This window comes from Anomaloglossus baeobatrachus, chromosome 7 (genome assembly GCF_048569485.1).
Source record: "Anomaloglossus baeobatrachus isolate aAnoBae1 chromosome 7, aAnoBae1.hap1, whole genome shotgun sequence".
Classification (NCBI taxonomy): domain Eukaryota; kingdom Metazoa; phylum Chordata; class Amphibia; order Anura; family Aromobatidae; genus Anomaloglossus; species Anomaloglossus baeobatrachus.
The window spans coordinates 200,693,339-200,708,697 of record NC_134359.1 but is presented as its reverse complement, the minus strand read 5'-3'; positions in this window follow the sequence as shown (position 1 = coordinate 200,708,697).

Genomic DNA, 15,359 nt, shown 5'->3' with positions numbered 1-15,359 from the left:
CATTGTAAGGAAGTGGGTCTATTGTAGTATAGCCCTTAGGCAGGGCAGCCAAAAATTGGGAGGCTCCACATTGTCCCTGGATAGAGACGTGCATGAGGGCCTGTAAACCTGAAGTGCCCATTGTCAGGAAGTGGGTGTATTATAGTATAGCCCTTAGGCAGGGCAGCCAAAAATTGGGAGGCTCCACATTGTCCCTGGATAGAGACGTGCATGATGGCCTGTAAACCTGAAGTGCCCATTGGAAGGAAGTGGGTCTATTGTAGTATAGCCCTTAGGCAGGGCAGCCAAAAATTGGGAGGCTCCACGTTGTCCCTGGATAGAGACCTGTTAGGTTCTTAGTGCCTCCGTGCTTGCATTTAAAAACCGCACGTGTGTGCCTGTTGGTGGCAGCTTTCCGCTGCATTTGTGTGAGTTTTGCAAAAACTTGGATATAACGCACAAGTCTAGTGAATACACATCAGCACAGCATTGCAAAATGCGCAAGGGCGTTGTCAACGAACAAGGAAGTGGACGTGATGGTGGTGCAGGCAGAGACCGAGGTTGTGTGCAAGCTCTAATTTCGCCACAACAAAGGGCCACATCTAGTCGCTCGCACGTCTTGTCCCAAATTCTTGGGGACCGCAGCAGTACACCGCTCTTGAACCAAGACCAGTGTCAACAGGTTGTTAGTTGGATAGCGGATAATGCTTCCAGTCAGATTGGCACCACCACAAACACTCTGTCTTCCACACGGTCAAGTGTCAGTAGCCGTGATACTGCACCGCACATTTCAGAACCTGATCCTCCTTCCTACCACCAGGCCGAGTACACGTCCACGGACATTACTGATCCCACACTTGGACACTCGGAAGAGCTGTTCGTTCACGTTTCCATTCACAAATTCTGGCCTCTCGCCAGCTCCTGTTGAAGTGGGCCATGACGAGATTGTATGTACAGATGCCCAAATATTTGAGCAGCCCCGTTCTCACGAAGTTGGCAACGTGTCTCAACAAGGGGTGGACGATGATGAGACACAATTGTCAGGAAGTCAGGAGGAGGAGCAGGGTGCGGAAGAGGAAGACGACGTGGTGGATGATCCAGTAACTGACCCAACCTGGCAGGAGGATATGCAGAGCGAGGACAGCAGTGCACAGGGGGAGGGAGGCGTAGCATCCCAACAGGCAGTAAGAAGCAGAGTGGTGGCCCCAGGCAGACGTCAGGCAACTGTTCCCCGGAACAACACGACACAAGGTGCCTGTACAAATGTTAGGTCTTCCCGAGTCTGGCTGTAATACTATTGTATGTATTGAGGATTTCGATTGCGTTAGGGCAATGACAACCAGAGACGAGTTCTTGGTGCAAGACGTTTATAATATGCAACCAGCAAATATGTACATAAACGGAACAAAAACACAGTAGAACATAAATACAGGAAATACCTTCCAGGGACGGAGCGAAAGGGAATTCCCGGGACCGCGCACCGGACTCCCCCAGGGAGACCATTAAGAGCGAACCCCTATACAGGGACTGTCTGGCAATCACCCCAGAAGCCCTAAATGCGCAGCAGCCGGGACACAAAAGGGCAATAGGTAAGTCCAAAAATGTCCGTACGTGATGTGAGTCCAGAGTGGTATTAAACGGAAGGAACCGGGCAGAAGTGCCGACCAAAGACGGCAAACGGAGTCCGGGCACAGCTAGATGATACCAGATGAAGTCCAGAGTCGGTGTCGGTTGTTTTCCAAGAGGATCCGAATAACAATCAGGAACCAAAAGCAGCAGGGCAGGAGCACACAGGAAGCAGTATACTCAGGCACTGGACTAAGCTTTGGGGGCGGCTTTTAAACAGATGGACAGGAAGTAGGGCAACAGAACAGAAAACTCCATGTTAACAAAGGGCAAGCTCTTTCAAAAGAAAACTGGAAAACCCGGAACTCTGACACTGGCAGTTTTTTAAGTTGGCTCCAGATGATTCTAAAAAGGCCATTTGCAACACCTGCCATGCCAGCATCAGCAGGGGTACCAAAACTAGCAGCCTGACCACCACCAGCATGATCAGGCACATGTCAGCCAAGCACCCGACTTTGTGGGAAGTACAACAGAGTCGAGGAGCAGTGCTTGCTGATGTCACTGCTACGTCTTCGCTGGTTGTGCATGCGAGCCAATCCCCTGTCCATGCTGCCTGAGAACAAGCCTCCTCCACTCACTCCTGCACCTGCAGTTGCCTACGCAGAAAGAACACCATCATCAAGCATGTCCTTGTCCCAGCGCAGCGTTCAGTTATCCATTCAGCAAACCTTTGAACGCAGGCGCAAATACACTGCCAACACCCCACATGCCACAGTTCTAAATGCTAACATTTCGCGACTGCTTGCGCTGGAAATGTTGCCTTTTAGGCTGGTTGAGACAGAAGCATTCCGCGACCTGATGGTGGCAGCTGTCCCACGTTACTCGGTCCACAGCCGCCACTATTTCTCCCGGTGTGCCGTCCCCGCATTGCATAACCAGTGTGTCACAAAACATCACACGTGCCCTGAACAACGCTGTTTCAGCCAAAGTCCACCTAACCACAGACACGTGGACAAGTGCATGTGGGCAAGGCCGCTACATCTCGTTGACGTCACACTGGGTTAATATTGTACAAGCTGGGACCCAGTCTGAGCGAGGGACGGAACACGTCCTTCACACACCAAGTTTTGCAGGCCCTACCTCAGTCAGGGTTTCACACACACTCTACAGCTCCGGAATGTCATGCTCCTCAGCCTCCTCCTCCTCCTGCGCATCCTCATCCACTTTACCCTCCACACCAGTCCCAAGCTGGAAGTGTCGCGGGCGGAGGAGGGGACGGTGCGCTCTCCCACTGCTCAGGTCCGGCTGACGCTGCTCTACGGCTGCTGCTGCTCGTTGGCTCGAACGATGGCCGGATCCCGGGGACTCAAGCGGCGCTACTCGCCCGTGAGTGAAAAGGGGTGGTTTGGGTTTTGGGGATATTGTCCGTGACGCCACCCACGGTTGTGGTGATTGTGTGGACACCACCGCTGCTCTGGACGGGGATCCCGGGAGCCTGTGACAGGGAGCAGCTTTGTTGTTATTTCTCCCCTCCGTGGGTAGGGGGGTTGGTTGTCCCGGGGCCTGGTGATGGGGTAGAGATGGATGACAGGCGGGTTGCGGGGCCTGATGAGGTGCAGGGTCGCAGGGGCAGCGCTGTGCCGCACGGCACGGAGGTACTCACTCAGCCCAATGATGATGACACAGTTCACGGTAAAACAAGTGGCTGGATGGACGGGTCACTCGGACGGCTGCGGTTGTTCCTCCCTGCAGGTTAGTGATGACTGTCTCTCCCTGCACCTAAGTTAAGTGTTGGTAGTGATGGTTTCCCAACGGTAACCCGCTCCCCGACCTGGATATGGGCCGGAGGAGCCCCTTTTGCCCACAGGCGCTGGCCCTGGGAGACGGTTGCCCTTGGCGGTGGCGGTGTCTCCCCTTCACGGTTGTACGGTTGCCTTCTATCTGGACTTGGCTGTTTGGAAACCCTGAGGTTCCCTTCACTAATGGATTTGGCAAATTCACGGCGACACCAAGCCTTGCCGGGATCCGAAAGTCCTCTGCCAATGGTGCTGGCTTCTCTTTGTATACCGGTGCGGTACGGCCGGGTCACCACCCGTCCACGGTCCTTACGGCAGACTCCAATCGGCCTCCACTGCAGACGGTCACCACATCCTGCCAACCTTGCTGTCCTGTCCGGGCCACACACCCGGACCAACTTCAGGCTCTTTGCTGTCACTTTTCTCCTCTCTACTACTTTCCTCCTTCCACTTCCTTAGCTTAACTCTCACTGCCTGTGTTTTCCCTCCTCCTCGGTGGGTGGAGACCAACCGCCTGGCTCCACACCCTGGTGTGGACAACAGCCCCTGGGGAAGGCAACAAGGATTTTGTGTTTTGACTATGATATGCCTGCAGGGAGTGTGGGGTGTTTAAGTGTTGTGCTCTGTGGCCCCTGGCTTGTCCAGGGCGACACAGAAGCACTGCAGCACTGCCTCGGCGAAGCGGCAACAGGCAGTGCTGAAGCTAATCTGCATAGGTGACAAACCCCACAATGCAGAAGAGGTGTGGACAGCTCTGAAACAGCAGGCAGATCACTGGCTCACAACTCTGAACCTAAAGCCAGGAAAGGTCGTGTGTGACAATGGCCGGAACCTGGTGGCGGCTTTGAGGCGAGGCCAGCTGACACATGTTCCATGCGTGGCCCATGTGCTCAACCTCGTGGTTCAGCAGTTTCTAAAGTCATACTCAGAGCTGTCTGATCTGCTGGTAAAAGTTCGCCGCCTGTCTGCACATTTTCGAAAGTCACCTACTGCTTCAGCCGGCCTTGCCGGCTTAAGACGCCGTTTGCATCTTCCGGCACACAGACTGGTGTGTGATGTCCCCACGCGTTGGAATTCAACTCTGCACAAGTTGGTCAGGATATGTGAGCAGAAGAGGGCAGTTGTTGAGTACCTGCATCACCTAAGCCGTCGGGAAATGGGTCAAACTCCACACATAACACCTGAGGAGTGGAGATGGATGTCCGACCTATGCACCATCCGCCAAAACTTTGAGGACTCCACCAAGATGGTGAGCGGCGATGACGACATTATTAGCGTCACCATACCGCTTCTCTGCCTTCTAAAATGGTCTCTGCTCAAAAAACAACCATGATGCATTGCAGGCGGAGCGCGATGAGTTTGAGCAAGAAACAGTAGTGGGTGTGGGTGATGATAACACACAGCCCAGCCTCGTCTCATCACAACGTGCAGTGGAGGACTATGACGAGGAGGAGGATGAAGACATGGAGCAACTCTCTGGCCAAATTGAGGATATGACATGCAGTCATATCCTCGGTTCAGCGTGGCTGGCCAGAGGACAGGGTAGATGATGAGGAGGTGGAGGAGGAGGACAGCATGTTCAGTCATCGTGTTGGTCAGGATACTGAAGTGATGGCTGTTAAGAGTCTGGCACACATGGCTGACTTTATGGTAAGCTGCCTGTCTCGTGACCCTCGCGTTAAGAACATCTTGGGCGACAATCATTACTGGTTGGTAACACTGTTAGACCCACGCTAAAAGGAGAACTTTATGTCTCTTATTCCCGAGGCAGAGAGGTCAGGCAAAATGCAGCAGTTCCAGAAGGCCATAGTCACGGAAGTAGGCAAAGCATTCCCCTCACAAAACGCTAGCGGCATAGGTCAGGAATCAGTGGACAACCAAGGCGTACAGCCGAGAGGGGCACAAGTCCAATCCGCCAGAGGTAGGGGAACAGTCTTTAAGATGTGGGACAGTTTTCTCAGCCCCTCACATACCACAGCCCCTGAGGTGAGGGGTAGTGCCACAAGAAATCCTAAGTTTGCCCAGATGCTCAAGGAGTACCTTGCAGATCAAACAACTGTACTCCGACATTCCTCTGTGCCTTACAATTAATGTGTATCCAAGCTGGACACGTGGCATGAATTGGCTCTCTACGCCTTGGAAGTCCTGGCCTGCCCTGCCGCTAGCGTTTTGTCAGAGCGTGTTTTTAGTGCCGCAGGTGGAATCATTACAGATAAACGCACCCGCCTGTCAACTGTAAATGCTGACAGGCTGACTCTGATCAAGATGAACAAGGGTTGGATTTGGCCAGACTTCACCACACACACCAACAGCAAATTACAGCGGAATTTAAAGTTTGTAACGGGAATTTGCCATGTACCTCCACTCACCCATGGTAACACACTTCTGGACTTTGGCTAATCGCTGGACTGCTCCTCCTTCTCCTCATGCGCCATCATGGTGACCGTTACAATAGTTAAGCCGTTGTTTCAGGTATACCCCCAGTGGTAAATTTTTTCGCCCATTCTTTCTGAATGGGCATTACAACGACAGGAGACCCGCTCCTTTGCAATGGGAACAATGTTTTGAGGCCCTCATGCACATCTCTATCCAGGGACAATGTGGAGCCTCCCAATTTTTGGCTGCCCTGCCTAAGGGCTATACTACAATAGACCCACTTCCTTACAATGGGCACTTCATGTTTACAGGCCATCATGCACGTCTCTATCCAGGGACAATGTGGAGCCTCCCAATTTTTGGCTGCCCTGCCTAAGGGCTATACTACAATAGACCCACTTCCTTACAATGGGCACTTCATGTTTACAGGCCACCATGCACGTCTCTATCCAGGGACAATATGGAGCCTGACGCTGCCACCGACTGCCACACACATGCTGTTTTTAAATGCAAGCACGGACGCAATAAGAACCTAACTGGTTTTTAGGAGCGACAATTACTGAGAAGTCTGACACTATCAGACACTGCTGACTGACGTGTATTATACACTAGACTTGTGCGTTATATGATAGTTTGTGCAAAACGCGCACCTGTACCCTGCCACCGACTGCCACACACGTGCTGTTTTTAAATGCAAGCACGGACGCAATAAGAACCTAACTGGTTTTTAGGAGCGACAATTACTGAGAAGTCTGACACTATCAGACACTGCTGACTGACGTGTATTATACACTAGACTTGTGCGTTATATAATAGTTTGTGCAAAACGCGCACCTGTACCCTGCCACCGACTGCCACACACGTGCTGTTTTTAAATGCAAGCACGGACGCAATAAGAACCTAACTGGTTTAGGAGCGACAATTACTGAGAAGTCTGACACTATCAGACACTGCTGACTGACGTGTATTATACACTAGATTTGTGCGTTATATAATAGTTTGTGCAAAACGCGCACCTGTACCCTGCCACCGACTGCCACACACGTGCTGTTTTTAAATGCAAGCACGGACGCAATAAGAACCTAACTGGTTTTTAGGAGCGACAATTACTGAGAAGTCTGACACTATCAGACACTGCTGACTGACGTGTATTATACACTAGACTTGTGCGTTATATGATAGTTTGTGCAAAACGCGCACCTGTACCCTGCCACCGACTGCCACACACGTGCTGTTTTTAAATGCAAGCACGGACGCAATAAGAACCTAACTGGTTTTTAGGAGCGACAATTACTGAGAAGTCTGACACTATCAGACACTGCTGACTGACGTGTATTATACACTAGACTTGTGCGTTATATAATAGTTTGTGCAAAACGCGCACCTGTACCCTGCCACCGACTGCCACACACGTGCTGTTTTTAAATGCAAGCACGAACGCAATAAGAACCTAACTGGTTTAGGAGCGACAATTACTGAGAAGTCTGACACTATCAGACACTGCTGACTGACGTGTATTATACACTAGACTTGTGCGTTATATAATAGTTTGTGCAAAACGCGCACCTGTACCCTGCCACCGACTGCCACACACGTGCTGTTTTTAAATGCAAGCACGGACGCAATAAGAACCTAACTGGTTTTTAGGAGCGACAATTACTGAGAAGTCTGACACTATCAGACACTGCTGACTGACGTGTATTATACACTAGACTTGTGCGTTATATGATAGTTTGTGCAAAACGCGCACCTGTACCCTGCCACCGACTGCCACACACGTGCTGTTTTTAAATGCAAGCACGGACGCAATAAGAACCTAACTGGTTTTTAGGAGCGACAATTACTGAGAAGTCTGACACTATCAGACACTGCTGACTGACGTGTATTATACACTAGACTTGTGCGTTATATAATAGTTTGTGCAAAACGCGCACCTGTACCCTGCCACCGACTGCCACACACGTGCTGTTTTTAAATGCAAGCACGGACGCAATAAGAACCTAACTGGTTTAGGAGCGACAATTACTGAGAAGTCTGACACTATCAGACACTGCTGACTGACGTGTATTATACACTAGACTTGTGCGTTATATAATAGTTTGTGCAAAACGCGCACCTGTACCCTGCCACCGACTGCCACACACGTGCTGTTTTTAAATGCAAGCACGGACGCAATAAGAACCTAACTGGTTTTTAGGAGCGACAATTACTGAGAAGTCTGACACTATCTGGACTGTTTTACACTGTGTACACCAGCCCCAGATATGATGAAGGCTGGTATACGGTCACCACTACCCTGCCTGCCTGCCTGCCTGTATACTGCTACAATAGTCCTGACAAGGACTCTTCTGGTCAATAGCCTGTATTCCGACCTGGCTATACCCTGCCTGTATATAGCAACAATAGTCCTGAGAAGGACTCTGCTACTGTACTCCGACCTGGCTATACCCTGCCTGCCTGTATACAACTAGAATAGTCCTGAGAAGGACTTCTGGTCACACTGTTTGCAGCCCTGCTCCGGAACTAACTATAAAGGGCCGCAAAGCTTTCCCTGAATCAGCGACACTCTCCCTGCACTCACTGTCTGGATAGCTGTGAGCAGAGCACAGCGCGCCGGCCGATATAAAGGCTCGGTCACGCTGTGCAGGCCGGCCAATCACTGCAATTCCACAACTAACAGGGCTGTGGCATTGCAGTGGTCTGCCAGCCAATCCCTGCATGAGGGCTGGCTCTCAAAAGAGCGCCAACATGCAGAAATGAAGACCACGAGTACAGCACGAGTATCGCGAGATTACTCGGTCCCCGCCGAGCAGCCCGAGTACAGCGATACTCGTGCGAGTACCGAGTAGTTACAAGCATGCTCGCTCATCACTACTAGTGAGACCAGATAATGAACGCTTTTTAACCAATGCTACATAATTTAAAGAATTACTATCCAGGGCTGCAGAGGGAATCCGAACATGCTCAGAGATCCTAGCTCTCAAAGCTCTTGAGGTGCAACCTACATAATTTTTAACGCATAGTGTGCATGTGGCTACATAAACCACATGTGTCGAGGCACAATTAATGAAGGATCTTATGTTAAAAGAGATTTCACCATCGATCAAAAGGGATTTGCTATTACCCATAAAGCGACAAAGACCACAACGATTAGATCCACATTTATACGAGCCAGTAACATTCAACCAGGTTTTATTAACTTTTTTAGAGGAAAATAAACTGGGAGCCACTAGATTGCCTATAGTACCAGCTCTTCTGGCCACAATATTAACCCCTGAATGGAGAATCCTATCTAAAACAGCATCTTGCCGCAAAAGAGGAATAAAACGCTGAACAATCCGTTTTATTTGAAAAAAGTCGGTGCTAAAGGGGGTAGAAAAAGTAACCCGGTTTTTAGTAGTAGGCATGACTATACGATCCTTCAATAAATCAGATCTACTTCTACTAGCCGCTATAGAGGTCGCTCTATTAAGAGTGCGGTTAGAATACCCTCTCTCACTGAGTCTATGTTTAATATGTGCCGCCTCAGTATTATAGGATTCTTCTAGTGTACATGCACGCTTCGCTCTTAAAAATTCTCCCACTGGTAAATTGAGCAATGTGTGGGGCATATGACAACTGCCAACGTGAAGAGAAGTGTTCCCACAAATAGGCTTTCTATAAAGGGAAGAATGTATAACCCCAGATACCGCATCGCCAGACAGCAGGATGTCCAAAAAGGGGGCCGATTTCATGTGTAAATTCATTACAAATCTCAAATTGAGAGAATTACCATTAAAATAGATATTAAGGGCCTCCATGGCCTGCTGGGGGGAATTATGACCATCTACTCTACAAATGAGGATCTGGTCATCTATGTATCTTGCATACCAGAAAATCATATCCAAAAAAGTATTATTATCCACATACACATATTGTTCCTCCCAGTAAGCCATGTAAATATTGGCCAAAGCACATGAAAAACTTACCCCCATAGGGCAACCAGCTGTCTGGAGACAAAAGGATCCATTAAATTGAAAAAAATTGTGGGTTAACAAAAAACCAGTGGCCATGAGAATAAACTCCTTGGTAATATCGTCCAAAGGACTATATTTCTCCAAATGATAATATAGAGCTTGGAGTGCCTCCCTATGTGGTATGCTGGGATACAATGAACTATCATCGCTCGTTATCCAAAAGAAATCATCAGACCATGGTATTTTATCCAAACACTGTAACAAGCTCTTGGTATCCCTTATATAACCAGTAGTCCGTTTCATGAGAGGTTGTATACAGTGGTCAAGCCAGTCACTTAGATTACTGGTAAGGGATCCTGTGCTGGCAACTATTGGCCTGAGTGGGGGAGTGAATACCTTTATGTATCTTCGGAAGACCCTGAAATATAGGGCAAACCGGAGAATCCACCAGAAGATATTCAAAAACTTTTTTATTAAAAACCCCCCATTCTAGTCCCCGTGACAACAAGGTATGCATTTTCGTGGTAAAATCCGAAGTGGGGTCACATGAGAGCTGTCTATACGTAGAAGTATCACTTAGAATAGTATTAATCTCCCTCTCATACAATGTGCTATCCAGCACTACTACTGAACCCCCTTTGTCTGCCTTGCGGATTATGATATGCCCATTACCCTTTAGATCTCTCAATGCACCCCTCTCCAAAGGGGATAAATTATTTTGGATTCAAGTTTTGTTGGAAAGTAAACCTCTTACCTCGGACTCTATAAGATCCTGAAACGTATCCATTATAGGAACTCTAGAGGTAACAGGATAAAAAGCCGGATTCTTAGTGACAAATGGGGGAGGGGGGGGAGTATTCAAACAAGTGTTACTCAAGTCATACAATTGTGTAGTCGCAATCTGTTCTTTCAAAGTCAAAAACAAAGGAACTTGAACTGAAACAGTATCAATAGGATCTCTTGCGTCCCTGTCACTTCTGTCATAATTGTCAATATTATCAGTATCTGAAAAATGCCTTTTGATAGTGAGATTCCTGATAAACTTATTTACATCCCTTAAAGTCTGAAATAGGTCCGCCCGATTACTGGGGGCAAAATTAAGACCCTTCTGAAGAACCTCCATTTGAATGGAACTTAAAACGCATGCTGATAAATTAAGTACAGGGATATTCAAGGAACCATGACACCCTAATTCCTCCAATACCTGCGTTTGTTGGGCCGAAGATAATATCTCTTTCCCCCTCCGTTTATGCTTTCTCCCCCCTCGTCGTATCCTGTGTTTCCCCCCATTAAGTTTTTTGAGGGGCGTGAGGTATGGGAACCACGACCTGACTCGTATGAACTTACACTCCCATCCGCAGACTCATTGTCAGTGGACGAAAAATACACTGTTTTTGCACCCTGTGCCTGCTGGTTGCGTTTTTTTAAAATAGATTTAGTCTTGTTTGTCAAATGTCAGGTGTACACCTGTTTTGATTCATAATCTCTCATATCCCTGCGATATTTATTCTGCTTCAGGTCTATAATATCTCATTCCACCCTATCTATAGTATTTTTCAGTCTTAAAATTAAATTTATCAAATTCCATAGGGTTAAAATTATCAACAAGAAATGCATGTATAGTTTTGATCTGAGTGTCCAATTTTAATATACGTTTCTGTTCCTCCTTAATAATAAGATTCATCAAATCGGAGGAACAGGTAGAGAGTATCTTATTCCAGTCCTCCAGGAATTGGTCAGAGAAAATGTGAGTGGGAGACTTCTTAATTCTCAGGCCCCTGGGAACCATATGCATCTCTACATATTTACTCAAAGTCATTGAGTCCCACCAGGTTTTAAGGTGTTGAATGGATATTTTCTCAAGATCCTAAAAGGTATGCATCTCCTTACCCTGGGGATTGTCCTCCTCAATATGATGAGATGAAGGTTGGTTAGAAAACACATCGTCCAATCTTTTCTTCCGTGTCTCATTATCTAAGAAATCCAAAGTGTCCATATGCGTGCAAAAAGAGAGCTTTGTGGTATAAGTCCTTATAATGTAACCCGAATGGAAATCCGTTAAGGGAAACGAGGTACAAATCCGCAATCCAGGATCAAGATGCAAATATCTGTATCTCATGCGCAGCCACTCCAAGAGGTCACAGGGAGAGCTTGTTACAGTGTTTGGATAAAATACCATGGTCTGATGATTTCTTTTGGATAACGAGCGATGATAGTTCATTGTATCCCAGCATACCACATAGGGAGGCACTCCAAGCTCTATATTATCATTTGGAGAAATATAGTCCTTTGGACGATATTACCAAGGAGTTTATTCTCATGGCCACTGGTTTTTTGTTAACCCACAATTTTTTTCAATTTAATGGATCCTTTTTTCTCCAGACAGCTGGTTGCCCTATGGGGGCAAGTTTTTCATGTGCTTTGGCCAATATTTACATGGCTTACTGGGAGGAACAATATGTGTATGTGGATAATAATCCTTTTTTGGATATGATATTCTGGTATGCAAGATACATAGATGACCAGATCCTCATTTGTAGAGTAGATGGTCATAATTCCCCCCAGCAGGCCATGGAGGCCCTGAATATCTATTTTAATGGTAATTCTCTCAATTTGAGATTTGTAATGAATTTACACATGAAATCGGACCCCTTTTTGGACATCCTGCTGTCTGGCGATGCGGTATCTGGGGTTATACATTCTTCCCTTTATAGAAAGCCTATTTGTGGGAACACTTCTCTTCACGCTGGCAGTTGTCATATGCCCCACACATTGCTCAATTTACCAGTGGGAGAATTAAGAGCGAAGTGTGCATGTACACTAGAAGAATCCTATAATACTGAGGCGGCACATATTAAACATAGACTCAGTGAGAGAGGGTATTCTAACCGCACTCTTAATAGAGCGACCTCTATAGCGGCTAGTAGAAGTAGATCTGATTTATTGAAGGATCGTATAGTCATGCCTACTACTAAAGACCGGGTTACTTTTTCTACCCCCTTTAGCACCGACTTTTTTCAAATAAAACGGATTGTTCAGCGTTTTATTCCTCTTTTGCGGCAAGATGCTGTTTTAGATAGGATTCTCCATTCAGGGGTTAATATTGTGGCCAGAAGAGCTGGTACTATAGGCAATCTAGTGGCTCCCAGTTTATTTTCCTCTAAAAAAGTTAATAAAACTTGGTTGAATGTTACTGGCTCGTATAAATGTGGATCTAATCGTTGTGGTCTTTGTCGCTTTATGGGTAATAGCAAATCCCTTTTGATCGATGGTGAAAACTCTTTTAACATAAGATCCTTCATTAATTGTGCCTCGACACATGTGGTTTATGTAGCCACATGCACACTATGCGTTAAAAATTATGTACAGTTAGGTCCAGAAATATTTGGACAGTGACACAAGTTTTGTTATTTTAGCTGTTTACAAAAACATGTTCAGAAATACAATTATATATATAATATGCGCTGAAAGTGCACACTCCCAGCTGCAATATGAGAGTTTTCACATCCAAATCGGAGAAAGGGTTTAGGAATCATAGCTCTGTAATGCATAGCCTCCTCTTTTTCAAGGGACCAAAAGTAATTGGACAAGGGACTCTAAGGGCTGCAATTAACTCTGAAGGCATCTCCCTCGTTAACCAGTAATCAATGAAGTAGCTAAAAGGTCTGGGGTTGATTACAGGTGTGTGGTTTTGCATTTGGAAGCTGTTGCTGTGACCAGACAACATGCGGTCTAAGGAACTCTCAATTGAGGTGAAGCAGAACATCCTGAGGCTGAAAAAAAAGAAAAAATCCATCAGAGAGATAGCAGACATGCTTGGAGTAGCAAAATCAACAGTCGGGTACATTCTGAGAAAAAAGGAATTGACTGGTGAGCTTGGGAACTCAAAAAGGCCTGGGCGTCCACGGATGACAACAGTGGTGGATGATCGCCGCATACTTTCTTTGGTGAAGAAGAACCCGTTCACAACATCAACTGAAGTCCAGAACACTCTCAGTGAAGTAGGTATATCTGTCTCTAAGTCAACAGTAAAGAGAAGACTCCATGAAAGTAAATACAAAGGGTTCACATCTAGATGCAAACCATTCATCAATTCCAAAAATAGACAGGCCAGAGTTAAATTTGCTGAAAAACACCTCATGAAGCCAGCTCAGTTCTGGAAAAGTATTCTATGGACAGATGAGACCAAGATCAACCTGTACCAGAATGATGGGAAGAAAAAAGTTTGGAGAAGAAAGGGAACGGCACATGATTCAAGGCACACCACATCCTCTGTAAAACATGGTGGAGGCAACGTGATGGCATGGGCATGCATGGCTTTCAATGGCACTGGGTCACTTGTGTTTATTGATGACATAACAGCAGACAAGAGTAGCCGGATGAATTCTGAAGTGTACCGGGATATACTTTCAGCCCAGATTCAGCCAAATGCCGCAAAGTTGATCGGACGGCGCTTCATAGTACAGATGGACAATGACCCCAAGCATACAGCCAAAGCTACCCAGGAGTTCATGAGTGCAAAAAAGTGGAACATTCTGCAATGGCCAAGTCAATCACCAAATCTTAACCCAATTGAGCATACATTTCACTTGCTCAAATCCAGACTTAAGACGGAAAGACCCACAAACAAGCAAGACCTGAAGACTGCGGCTGTAAAGGCCTGGCAAAGCATTAAGAAGGAGGAAACCCAGCGTTTGTTGATGTCCATGGGTTCCAGACTTAAGGCAGTGATTGCCTCCAAAGGATTCGCAACAAAATATTGAAAATAAAACATTTTTGTTTGGGTTTGGTTTATTTGTCCAATTACTTTTGACCTCCTAAAATGTGGAGTGTTTGTAAAGAAATGTGTACAATTCCTACAATTTCTATCAGATATTTTTGTTCAAACCTTCAAATTAAACGTTACAATCTGCACTTGAATTCTGTTGTAGAGGTTTCATTTCAAATCCAGTGTGGTGGCATGCACAGCCCAACTCGCGAAAATTGTGTCACTGTCCAAATATTTCTAAACCTAACTGTAGGTTGCACCTCAAGAGCTTTGAGAGCTAGGATCTCTGAGCATGTTCGGATTCCCTCTGCAGCCCTGGATAGTAATTCTTTAAATTATGTAGCATTGGTTAAAAAGCGTTCATTATCTGGTCTCACTAGGCATTATATTGAATGTCATTCAGCAGACTTTTCGTCATTGAGGATTACAGGTGTGGAATCTGTACCTAGACCCCCCCCGCGGGGGGGACTGGTTTCAGGCTCTTTTGCTAGCTGAGGCTAAATGGATCCTGCGGCTAGATTCAAGATACCCAGGCGGTTTTAATTACCGCTCGGATCTGCAATATATTTTCTGATTCTGGCTTCTTAGAAGTTCCTTATTAGCGGATGATAATTGGTGTTTTTTCCTTACTTTCAGGGGAAGGTTTTCCCTTTATGTGTGAGTACATAAATTGGGGTTTGGCCTTGAATATAGAATTGAATTGGTATATGCTACATCTGAATTTTTGACAGTATTTAAAGTATTCTAAGGGGACATGTCATATAAATGGGAATGCATGTGGTTTGAGATTAATTTGTACCTTGGTATACATATTCCTCCCATTTGGGACAATTATTTAATTATGTACACATATATGGACATGGATATATATGGATAAATATAAATTAGTAATTTTAAAAGAATGAGAAAATAAGGAAA